At 44.4% G+C, this 12,962-nt stretch overlaps 1 long non-coding RNA gene across 1 annotated transcript; it reads left to right on the top strand.

Annotated features, from left to right (window-relative positions):
* Positions 1 to 809: 809 nt before the first annotated feature.
* On the top strand, positions 810 to 11,196 carry LOC311628889. Its single transcript, XR_014796093.1, has 2 exons — positions 810 to 2,745; positions 2,895 to 11,196. It is a non-coding gene; the product is annotated as an uncharacterized lncRNA (long non-coding RNA).
* The last annotated feature ends 1,766 nt before the right edge of the window (positions 11,197 to 12,962 follow it).

Raw genomic sequence — 12,962 nt, 5'->3', positions numbered from 1 at the left:
GGATAGAGAGTTAGAAACATCGATGAGAGAGAAACATCGATCAGCTGCCTCCTGCCCACCCCCTACTGGAGATGTGCCCACAACCAAGGTACATGCCCTTGACCGAAATCGAACCTGAGACCTTTCAGTCCAAAGGCTGACACTCTATCCACTGAACCAAACCGGTTTCAGCTGATTTGTGGTATTTTTATTTTATTTTATTTTCATGCTGTAAATACTCCTGCTGTGGCTGATTTTATGCTGCCCAGGGTTTAACAGCTGGCTTGCAAACTTCCCAAAGTTTAACGGTTGGTTCTCAGGAGCCACTGCTTCTGACCCTCGTTGGAGGAATGCTTTCCCCCCCGTTGCTTCTTTCCTTTTGGAGGGAGGTTAAGTGATGTAACGTCATCCTCTCACCACCCTTTTACTCTATCTGCTGTCGTCATGCTCAGCTCTTTCTTCTTTCCTTCCAGGGGTTTGTTGCCTGCAGGCAGCACATACTCTTGGTTCCAGCGTGCTCTGAGTGTCGGAGCAGCCTGACCTCACTTAGGGAGGCCTGCAGTTATCTTGTCTGTGGCCAGGTGGCCCAGTTGACTTCTGGGCTTCAGTAATAGGAAGTTCACTTGCCTACAGATAAAACTGTCTCTTAATCTAGTCTTTAAAAGTGATAAAGATGAGGGTATGGTTCTCCCATCTGCTTATACTTTTCCAAAATTCAAGTAGATACTGTGACTTATAGGGGTCTCCATGAAGACGTGAAGGGGGGGGGGGGTCCAGCAGGCCTGTGGTTTTGTGGTACATAAATAATTTGGGAATTCCAGACAAGTTAACGCCAGCCCACAGACATAAGATATATCCTCTATCATCTGTCAATAAAAATGATATTTTGAGCCCTGTCTTTACCATTTTGCCTTTTTTCTCAGTTGGTTTAGACCTCAATCTTGGAAGAGGGATGCTGATTATTGGTCCACTCAAGTCTCTGCAGTACTAATACAACTTCCTTTGTCTTCCCCATGGCTTCCTGTCACCCCCGGGCATCTGTCCTCCATGCCATTAGAGTATTCGAGTGATCTATTTAAAATGTAGAATAGTCAGGTGACACTGTCTTTCAAGCCTTTCAGTAACTTACCTCTGTACAACAAAAGCCCAAGTTCCTTGAGACCATGAGGGAGGGATACCTGTTGACCTTGACAGCCACGTCTAGATCTTGCCTTAGTAACAGAATTTGTAATGCTGACTGTTTGGACTTTTGGCTTTACTCATGTTGGGCCCCTTGGGAATGCCCTTGACTTTAAACATTATTTGATTTCTCTTCAAGCGTAACTTCTTCCAGGAAGTCCTACAAGACCCCCCACCCTTCCACCACTTCTCAGTGCTTATACGTGGTAGTTGGTCGTGGAGACTTCAAAAGTGATGTTGCATTATACTGTCTTGAACAGTATCCTCAAACAGTTCATGCCATGCGAAGTCCTGTTTTCAGGGGAGACAGATCTTGTTGCACCCTTGGAACAGAAACTGTAGAGTTTGGCTGCCACTTACACAACCAGAGCTGCCGTCATCTGAATATCTTTAAATTTTTTTTCTAATTTCATAAAGTGACATTAGGGATTTTCAAGGATCTTGTTGAATTTTTGTGAACCATGTATTTTTAATTACAACCAATGAATTAATGATTTAATTGATACAAATGTAGAAATGAGTAAAGAAAGAGACCCAGCTATGGGCCAATGGTAAAGACTGGTGGTGAATGAGTCATAGATGAAAATATATATCTAAAACTGAGGTCCAATGTGGAACTTCCTTAGTCTATTTCTTCTATTGAAGCTGTCTACAGGGAGATGCTAGGAATAAGCAGATCATTATCTTACTGACTTTATAAATGTAGATTTGTTATTAATGGGATAATGATAGAACTATTAAATATAAATAAATGTATAAAGGACAGAAGCATTGTTCAACTATGAGAATGTATGTGGTGAGGTAAGAAACATTGAAAACCCTATGCACATTAAGTAGTAAATGGATACAGGCTTGACCTCTGACTAAGGTCGTAAAGATTCTGATTAGGAATTTTATTCTGGTTCAGCCTCAAGACTGAGTTGTGTGTTTTTTTGTAAAGATAATAATTATGTATACTAAGGAAAGGACACTCCTAAATCCTGAATCAGTGAAATATGGAAAGGAAGGATTAATGGTGACTAGGTTAAGAGTTTGACTGGCATGGCTGATTGACGGAATGGGAGGATCAGAGGCAGGACCTCAGAGCTCCAGTGGAGACCCACCTACTGACACCTGAGGAGTGTAGCTAGCACTTATCTCAGCCCAACCACCTCTCCTGGTCTGTGCTCTGTCTCCTCCAGTCGTGAGGAGTGTGAGGTCAGCAGGCATGAGGCTGGAGCAGAGAAAGGTCGGAAAACACAGTCTACTTTATCCGAGGTGATGCTGGCTGAATCTTGGATTACTAGACATTTTATTCTTGAGTTTAATAAGAAAAATCTTGTATGACATTAGCTGGTCGCCAGAGGGCGCTGTGGAACAGGCAGCTAGTTGCTAAGCCAAGGCTTTTAGTATTCCTCTGAACTTGGTTGGAATTCAGGAGGATGGTGACCTCTGGCTGACCAGAGAGCTGGACCCCAGCACTCAGGCTCCTCCCCTGTCCTTTATGTGTACATCCCGCCCACCATAGGAACACAGTAGCAGCTGTTTCCAGGATGCAGCCTGAGAGTAAGGTGTTGAGACCATCTGGACAGAAGTTTCTGGACTCAGGTAAGGCCTCTCTATACGCATTAGAGTTTCAGGCGGGTGGGTGTGGATCTACTTGTTTTGAGGTTGCCCAAGACAAGCCTCGTAAGTTACTTCTCTGGTTTATTAAGCCTGCCACCTACTAATCTGGAGTGCTCTGCCTCTTTCTTCAGTCTCTCTGGCCCCCATATATGGGGCCAGTTTCAAATTTCACCCGGCAGGCCCCGAGGTTTAATTTTGAACCAACAATCCTGCATTTGAACTCAGATTTCTGGTCCTTCCACTGTTATACTCACTATTGGATCACACCACAGAGCAGGTAAAGGGTTCAAAATTATTTTATTTTACACTGCCTTATTCTTTAAAAAATTATAAAGTTATTGTTGAAAGTATTACATATTCCCATTTTATTTTTTCCCTCCATTGACCCCCTCCAGCCCATCCTGCTCCCACCCAGGGCCCTCACTGCCCCATTGCCTGTGGCCATGGGCCACACATATATTCGCACAAGGTTCTTGGTTGGTTACTTCCCACCCACACACTCTCCCCTGTCTTCCCTCCAAGATTCCCCACTCTGTCCCATGCTTCTGTCTCTGGATCTGCTCGGTTCATCGATTTATTTTGTTCATTAGATTCTACATGTGACACTTGTCCTTCTCTTACTGATTTATTTCACTTAGCATGATACTCTCCAGGTCCCTCCATGCTGTCTCAAATGGTAAAGGGTTCTTTTTTACTGCTGCATAGTACTCCATGGTATAAATGTACCACAGCTTTTTTGTATTTTAGTTGTAATTCCAGTTTGTTCCTGGGAGCATGTCCATGCAGCATCTACTTACTCTGCTGCCATTTTTAATCTCCTATGCTGCTTTTTGAAAATGGAGCCCTTTTCATATTTTCAGTACAAGGTGCCTTTTCATTGTCTAAGTGTAATGTGAATGGAAACATGGGCTCTAGAATCATACTTACGTGGAGTCTAATCCCAATCAGTCATTTATTAGTTTTGAGTGTAGGTGGCTACTTACTTAATGTCTCCAGCCTTAATTCTCTCATATGTAAATTGGGAAAAATAACTACCTCCCAGATTGTAAAATTAACAGATAACACGTATAAAGCATCCAGTATACTTTCAGTCATAGCAAGTGCTCAATAAATAAATGGTGATTATTACTATTATTTAAAGAGCCTCCAGATCAGCTTATTTTTATGTTTTTTCTAGGACAGCAATTCCAGTTCAACAATTCAAGCTACCTGTCACTTAGTCCATAATATCCCCCCCCCCCCCCCCCCCAAGAACTGAGCCCTTAGTCATCTTGGAATCTTTTGTCACAAAGCACATGCTAGGACACTGGGGCTCAAATGATATTTGTTGGATTAAGTGGAAGTTATCTCTTGTCCCATAATTGCCACCCTTGAGACATGGGCCGTATTAACACTTCCTCCTGGCAGCCCTGTTATTTGTCATTGGTTTTAGCCAGCTTCAAGGTCAATGTCTCATGAGGGTAGTAAGAACTGGGAAGCACCTTATTTTTCCCTCTACTGAGTCACCTGGAGAGCATATCTTGGTGATTGCAGCTGGAAGTGTGACATTTAATTAGCAGAGAAAGTCGAGGCAGGCTAGAGGCAGCATGTGCCAACAAGAGGGTGAGGAAAGGCTGGGGGAGAAGTGACAGGCTCGGTGGGCGATTTGGTCCCGGTTTTCACATCACTTCAGGAGGCGATTGCAGAAGCTTGAGGAATGGGAACCACAGATGAGTCCCCCGGGCACTTAGTTTCTTCTGCCTGATTTATTTAGGAAAATAGATCGTGAGCTCCCAAGAGGTGAGGCCTCATCTAACGAAGCCTGGCCTCCTGCTGGCTTGGTGGCAGGTGCTTGAGGATGACACAGCTTGACTGAGATCTCTGGCCTCTCACATCACAGGACCAGGGGGTGCTGAGTTGAAATAGATGAGTGGTCTTTATAGATGAGTGGTCTTGACTGAGGGACTCGGGAGCTGGGCAGAACCAGTGCTTAGATCACTGGGACCTGGTTCACAGCTCTGGATTTGTGTTTCATTAAATAACTGGGTACTATAGCCTAGCCAAGTTGACACATAAAACTAACCATTACACCCCCCTTATACAGACGAGAAAACTGAGGCAGAGGGTTAAGAATGCCCAAAGTGTGGGCTGGGATGTGACAGACTCAGATTCCAACCCACAGTGCTCTTCGCTACTGCCCTGCTCTCCAGCCTAACCGGCTGCCTCTTTCTCCTTGGGATTGCTGTACTCAGCTATGTGCTTTCGTTATGTCCCACTGCACATTGAATCTGAGGAGGCTCTGGGAAATCACCAGACAATTCCCACAAGAGCATTTGGAAGAATATGAAGGGAAAGAAGAGGAGACCCAAGGTGGCTGTACCCCTTTATGTGCCAGACACAGTGCTAGCACCTGCACATCCGTGGTCTCACTGAACACTCAAAACAGCAAACCTTCCGTAACTTGAAGTTTGTTGCTCATATTAGTTTCCTTCATACTTTTTTTGTTATTTTTATTGTCTAAAGTTTTACTTATGTCTCCTTTTTCTCCGATTGACCGCCCTCCTCCCCCCACCTTGATACTTTTCACAGGGCCGGGAGTAGTGTAGACACCCATTAAATGCCTGTGAATCAATGGAATTATTGCCCAGTGGGGTAACAGGAAACCATGGTGATCACTGGGAAGAGCTTTCTGGGCAGGGCAAAGGATTTTATGTGGGACCCAGTACCTTTCAGGGAATGAAAGAATAATCCCAGCTCCTATTTGTTGCCCTGGAGAGGGAGGAGGAGTCTTCCCCAGAGACTCATTGGGAAATTACCTGCAGGTGAACTCGCTAAAATTACCCAGTCCTTTTGTGCAGCACTCTCCCCAGGCTGGAAAACAGCCTTTTACGTCATCTGGACTCTGAAACCTGCTCCTTCCGAAGGCAACGTCTCTCCACTTCCTAGGCTCGGAGTTCCTGCCATCCCGGCCCTGGAAAGCGTCTCCTGGAGGGAGGTACGCGCGTAGGTTTCTGCCTTGTGGCTCGTTCCACATCAATCCCTCTTACAAACTCCAAGCAGTAAACACAGCCACCGGCCTGCAAAGGGTTTCAGGATAAATGTAGGCAGGGTTCAGAATCCAGTTAGTAAAAGATACCCTGGAAGACAATCCTCAGTCCATTTCTCCTTCCACGCTGGGAGGACTGGTGCTTTCGGAAGTTCCCTGGAATTCTTTAAAACTGGGTTTCAGGGACCTGCTCTTCCTGAGAGGTGAAGAGGCACTGCTCTGTGTGTGAGGAGCAAAGGGCAGGAGGGTTTGGAGTTGGCTTCACCTGGTCTGAGTCCGGAAGGTGTCACTTCCTGGCTATTTGAGATGGAGAGAGCCTCCCTCTCCAGGTCGCAGTTTCCACGGGTCTGTGTATGTGCCGTGCATACATGGAATTGTGAGGCTGTCACGCGCCTCATATGGCTGTGGTGAGCATTACCGGGAGACGGTGTTTGTACCGAACCTGGCCTGAGTAAGGTGCTCAGCGCACATTGGGTCCCTTCCTTCCTTGAACCTGAAACCTTGACATATAGGGACAATTTTCTAACCAACTGAGCTACCCGGCCAGGGCTGAATTGTATACTTTAAAATGGGCCATTGTATGCTACGTGAATTTTACTTCAGTTAACTCCCTCCCCCTCCTCAAACAGCTGGGAAGTTAAAATATCTGAGGCCCTACCTTTCTCGGCCCCACATTCTGCTCTGCCTCTTAAGCATATTCATGTGTCACAAGGGATGCGAGGTGACTACCTGTCTTCGGGTGACTCATCATCATTTATTAAGCTACCTGGAGGCTTGAGAGCAGTGCATTTCGGGCAATTTGCTGATTCCCTTAGGCAGTCTTAATGCCAAGCCTCGTGGGTAGCAGAAATAGCATATGATTAGAGCAGAGGCAATTACTCTTAGAAAAGCACCGTTTCAAAAGCTCTTGTTCTGAGCCATGTGGCTAAGTGGAGACACATTAGGATGCTGCCTAGAGAAGAGAAGTGAAGTTGTTTTCTCCTCTTTAGGACGGAGAGGAAACCTAAACTCTGTTCCAGGCAGTTAATTCTTCGTCTGGGGGTGGGAGTGGTGGGTTTGGGAGAGGGCTGTTGGCGATGGGGTAGTCTTAGGAGGCCTAGTGTTTGTATTCCCCCGAAAGCTGCTTCAGTTCTTTGTTGCTGTCTCCCTGGTGATAAGAAGGAGCTGTTCACACTTCCCATTTGTCTCCATCATAGAGTCTTCTGGGCTCTGATTAGTGAGCGGGACAGGGCAGTGGCCCATTCTCAGGGACCTGGTTTCTTTTTCTGTTCTAGGATCCCTTTCTGGGGCCTTGCTCTTCAGTAACATACATCAGAGCAGAGCAGAGCAAAGGGGGATCACCTCTCAGGTCCTTATTTGGAAGCAGATCCTGAAACGCACATTCTTATTAAGAAGGAATTCAGAGCATGTGGGTAGTGGGAACTTCTACTCTTCACTTTGAAACCCTCTCAGACAGGATGTCAAAACAACCCCCATCGTCTTCCACTTCCTACCCACCACCGTAAGCTCCAGTACAAGTCCTGGCTGCAGCATTGACTTAAAGGACAAGTCACTTCACATTTCTTTGTCACACTCTCCACATTGCTGGGTAACTGTACCTAAATCCCATTGTTGTTGTGGAGACCAGAGGAATTGGAGATGCCCTGGTCTCAGCTGGCATTGCCGCTTCTGCTTCGACCTCCCGTTCCTGTTAGGTTGCCATTGGGCTCCCCGTTGATTGCTGGGATTCAGCCCTCTCCTCCTCACTCAGGGCTGTGACTCGTCCTGTGGTTTCCAGGCCATAGCTGAATAATCTGTTGTGACCCCAGCTCCATTCTGAATGAATGGCCTTTAGACAAACGGGCAGAAAGTTCTTCAGAAGTTAACAAGTAGAATAAATGCACAGGATCCAAAATAAGCCTGTCATCCTCAGAATGCTGCAGATGTGATAAAGGGTGGGAGTTTGGCATGACACAGTGGTTGAGAACATGCGTGGGGCTGCTGAGTCAGAAAGACCTAGATTTGAGTTCGTATAAACTTGGACAGGTAGCTTAAGCTCCCTGAACCTGCTTCCTTGTCTGTAAAGGGATTAATACCGTACTGACCTTGCTGTGTCGTAGTGAGGATATGAGATAAGGTGGCTAACGTATTAATATTATGGTAGGCCAGCATTTTATACAGAGATTTCAATGGCCAACTTACTATGTTCCCCCATTTCACAGAAGGATAGAGAGGTGAGATAAGCCTCAATGTCACACAGCTAGTAACTTGTGGAGCTGGGCTTTGCATGCAGGATAGGTCACCTGACACCCTGCTCTGAACAAGAGGCTAAGTGCTACCTTTAATCCCCAGCACACAGAAGCCCTTCCGAAAGACCAAGTCGGAATGTTACTGTTCGTAAGTTATCGTTAAGCGGGAAGTGTCACTGGGTGAATTTGTTTAACATTACTAAAACGTGGATGAAACAGAACAATCAGCCCAGCACATGCAGGGGTCCTTCAAAGTCTCAGAGAATTACAGACATGAGGCTTCCTTTTCTGGCTTTATTCCTACCACAGGGTAAGGGCAGTTAAGAACCATTGGAACACTCCTGCTTTAGATTTCTATCACAGGGCCTTTGGCAAAAACTGAGCCGCAGTAAACCCATTGGGCCTTGCAGGCAACACGGTGGCATGCTTGCCCCTCTCCTCACCTCTGTCTTTGACAGACATCTTTATCACTGAGCTCTTTCCTGCTCTGCCTGGATGTGGCTGCAGGTTCCTGTTGAACCCAGTGCTGCAGGCAGACGCTACCAATCAAATGCAGGCACACTGAATGGCACCGATTTGCCACGTCTGCTGTATTTTTGTCAATCTTGATCTGTCAGAAGCTGAGATGTTAAAATTCATCATGTGAAGAGGAGTTGAGGAAGCTGGGAAGGGGGACTCCCGGGCCTTTCAGATTTGGTCTTTTTATTTAGACCACGAAATCTAGTGTTTTATTTTTTCTTCTTTGATTCTTGGGAGTGATTCAATTTCATTTCATTTAACACAGCTAAGGCAAAACATGAAATTCAGCAGAGTAGGAATAGTAAAAATTCTGCATTTAGGTTCAAAAGCCCATGGATCAAGTGGGGGAAGCATCTCCCACAAAATGGGCTGGAGGTTTCAGTTGATGAAATTCTCAGAACACACTGCTGGGAGTCCTCAGTCAGCTAGATAAGAAGGAACAGTTCCGAAGTATTCTATCCCAACGAGGCCATCTGCATCATGGTCTCCGGTTCAGGGATTCAATTTACATTAAACAGCAACAGTTAGAGGGTATTATAAGGAGCACGTGGCCTGGCTGGCATGGCTCAGTGGTTGAGCATTGACTTATGAACCAGGAAGTCATGATTGGATTTTTGGTCAGGGCACATGCCCAGGGATCCTCGATTAATCAGGGGGGCAGCTGATTAATGATTCTCCCATCATTGATGTTTCTATCTAGCTTTCTCTCTTCTTTGAAATCAGTAAAAATACATTAAAAAAAAAAATTGTGCATGGAGGAGAACAAAGGGGCTGAACAACCTGTCACATGGGGAAAAGCTGGTGGTGCTTGATATAGAGGCGGATGGGAGCACAGTGGCTATCCTCATCTATTTGCTATTTTATCCCTAGAACAGCGGTCGCCAACCTTTCGGACCTCTCAGACTACTGGTTGGTGACCGCTGCCCTAGAAGGAGACACAGTTGATTTGGTGTTGCTCTGTCAAGACTGTTTATTTCTTTTCAGTAATTGGATTAAAAATTGTGGTAAGATATACTTGGTATAAGATTTACTACCCCAATCATTTATAAGAGTACAATTCAGTGATGTTGTGTAACCAATATCCAGACCTTTACATTTTTCAAAACTGAAAGTCTACCTGTGAAACAGTTCCCCTTGTCTCCTTCCCCCAGCTCCTGGCAACTACCCTGTACTTTTTGTTCCTATGTGTTTGACTGTTTTAGGCACCTCACATAAGTAGAATCACATAGTGTTTGTCTTTTTGTGACTGACTTGTTTCACCTACCCTGTTTCCCCGAAAATAAGACAGTGTCTTATATTAATTTTTTCTCCCACAGTTGCGCTAGGTCTTATTTTCAGGGGATGTCTTATCTTTCCAAGCGCTAGGTCTTATTTTCGGAGGATGTCTTATTTTTGGGGAAACACGGTAGCATCTGGTCCTCAAGGTTCTTCCACATTGTAGCATCTCAGACTTTCCTTTCTTTTTAAGGCTGAATATTATTCCATTGTATGTATAGACCATATTTTCTTTACTCATCTTTTGATAGACATCTGGGTTGCTTATACCTTTTGGCTACTAGAAATATTGCTTCTATGAACATGAGTGTAATAAAATCATTTGAGACCCTGTTTTCAATTTGGGGGGTATATATTCAGAAGTAGTGTTGCTGAGTAATATTTGTTTAATTTTTTGAGGAACTGCTATACTTTTTCTGTAGTAGTTGCACCATTTTACATTCCTACCAAGGTTTCCAATTTCCTCACATCCTCTCTAATACTTGTTCTTTTCTGTTTTATTGAGAGCAGCCATCCTAATGGGTGTGCGGTGACATGTCATTGTGATGGGGAGTGCTTCTTAACCTATGGGAACCCATGTGCCTTTTGAAAGAAGAGAAAAATCTTAAGCCCCTTTATTTTATTTTATTTATTTTATTTTATTACTTTATTTTATTTTTTATTTTATTTATTTTTGCTTGTCAAATGATCTTTAGTTGAATCCTTTTCTTTTGTAGTTCTTACCTAGCCAGACATTTCACTGTACCACTGTTGATATCATCTATGATGTCATGAGGGTGGCGGCCATCAACATTGCACCCCACAGACTGGCTGTCCCCAGGATCTCTTTAATGGTTCCAGAGAGTTCTCTAGCTAAAGATCGGCGCCTCATCTGTCGGGCAATGCTGACAATCTCATCGAATGTGATATTCCCACTGTGCTTAATGTTTTTTGCTTCTTTCTGTCTCTTGGTGGTTCTTTGAGGGCTTTGATGATCAGGGTAGAGGCAGAGGGCAATACTTCATTCTGGGCCTGTCTGTTCTGAATGGTCAGTTTCATTGTAATCCTCAGACCCTTCCAATCACCAGTTGCTTTGGTGATGTCATCACCAACCTTTTTTGGAGACAGGCCCAGGGGGCCGATCTTCTGGGCCAGGGCAGACGTGGCACCCACTTCCCCACGGTGCGCCTCAGGTATACGACTGATTTCATTGGGGTCGAACTTCATCGCCATGGTGGAGGCAGCTGGTGTCGGACGAACCCAGATTTGGGACGACCAAAGAAAGTTGCACCTGAGCCTCCTCCGAGCCGAAAGCCGAAAGCTCAAGCCACTTTAAAATTTTAAAAATCATCATATACTTTGTCTGTATTTTAACATGAAGGAGAAAATGAAAGATATGTCACTGTGGTGGAATTGAGTGATTCAAAATTTATTCTATTATATTATTTTCACATGTAATTTTTTGCAGTAATGTAATTACCACATGAATCTTCTAATTAATTTTCTTTCAATGAGCATGAATTCGTGCACTAGGTCACTAGTATATTTCAAAAAGTAATGACCTCTCCATTGCTAAGACATTTATTAGGGGCTGTAATTCTTACTTTTACTTTTTTATTTTGTCAGCATCCAATAGAAGGAAGTCCTTTATTGGATGGAAAATTGGAATATAGATGGCCCAAAGGTCCGCCTTCACTTTTCTGTTTGGTTTTTATAGTTGGAGCCAGAAGACCTGATAGTTTGAACTGGATTTGTATCTCTCCTCACCCACTGCTTACTTTTGGGCAATCCATTTTAGTTTTTAAACTTGGTTTTGCTTGCATATAGAAGGAGGGTGACAATACCTTTAACTTTTCAAATTTACCAGGATACTGCAAAGACAATGAAACAACGGAAGATTTAGCAGGAAAATGTCCTGGGTGTCATTGTTATTAAGAACAATAGTTTATTCCTGAACTGTACCCAGGGGTTTAGCAATGACCCCATGATGCCAGGGCTCCATGTAGCAACCCTTTCTGGCTCTCAGATTTCCCTGTAGCAGGTCATCCTTGACCTTTCAAAGCTGAGTTACATGCATTTTCCCCTTTAATTTCCATGCCTAGTGCCCAGCATATTCCCACTGTCCCCATTGGACAGGGATTATGTCTATAGACAGTTCTCGGGTTACGTTGGACAGGATGTACGTCGTTTTGAGGTTACGTCACCATCTCCCATTTATTAAAAAAAAAAAGTTCCGTTATTTCGACGTATGTACATATGTACTTTATTTTTTTTTTATTTTTTTTTATTTTTTTTTACTATTTCACTTCATTACTGCTGTGTATTTGCTCTATGTGAGTGACATAGGTGCTTATGTAGGTGGGTTCTGACAGCGGAAATCATGTTACATTGCCCCGTAGGAACGGATCTCCGACATAACCTGAGGACCTACTGGAATTCTGTGTTTGTGTGACCGCAAAAGGATGTTGATAAGCAATTGATGCTAAAGGACCACAGCTGAGTTGTTTCTCTGCTCCTGTGTGTGTGCCTGGACTGGAAATCATTTGATTACTTGAGTTCTGGGCCTTCTAGAGCCCTCTGAACTTTCTCGGAAATTGTGACGACCTCTTCAGCAGGGAGCAGCTAGAATAGGCCGGCGACAAGGCGACGCTGTGAAGCTGGTGGATCGTGTCACTGTGCCTGCGCTGGAACAAGGTGGCGGCTGGGCTGTAAAAGCTGGATCCTGCTCTTGGCTCTGCTGCCACAAACATGCTGGTGGACTCATTTCTCTAACCTGACCAGGAGGAGGCTGGACTCTGGGATCTTCCAGATTCCTTTGGGGGCGATGGTTGTATAGAACCAGATTCCAAGTGAGCGACCCAGGCTCCAGTCTGGCCTCTGCAGGGTCTTAAGGAAATCATTTCATGCCTTCGAGCTTCCACGTTCTTATCTGTAAAATGAGGATAATATGTATAGAATACGATTGTTATAAGGATTACAGGAGACAAAGTATATATAATATCCAGGGCTCTCAAAGTACTCTTGCCTGCCCCCTTCCCTTTACTCAAACAGGCCCTGTCAGGGATGCTTATATTCTACAAGGGGACTCTTAAAAACAGTGTCGAATAAAACAAATCCAGACTTCATAAGGAATGACTTTATTCAAAAGGATTATTGCAAGGGGAGGGGCTATT

The sequence above is a fragment of the Pipistrellus hanaki genome (assembly GCF_964339955.1).
Source record: "Pipistrellus hanaki genome assembly, chromosome: 10".
Classification (NCBI taxonomy): Eukaryota; Metazoa; Chordata; class Mammalia; order Chiroptera; family Vespertilionidae; genus Pipistrellus; species Pipistrellus hanaki.
The sequence above is the reverse complement of the archived record's forward strand: the minus strand, read 5'-3'. Positions and strand labels throughout refer to the sequence as shown.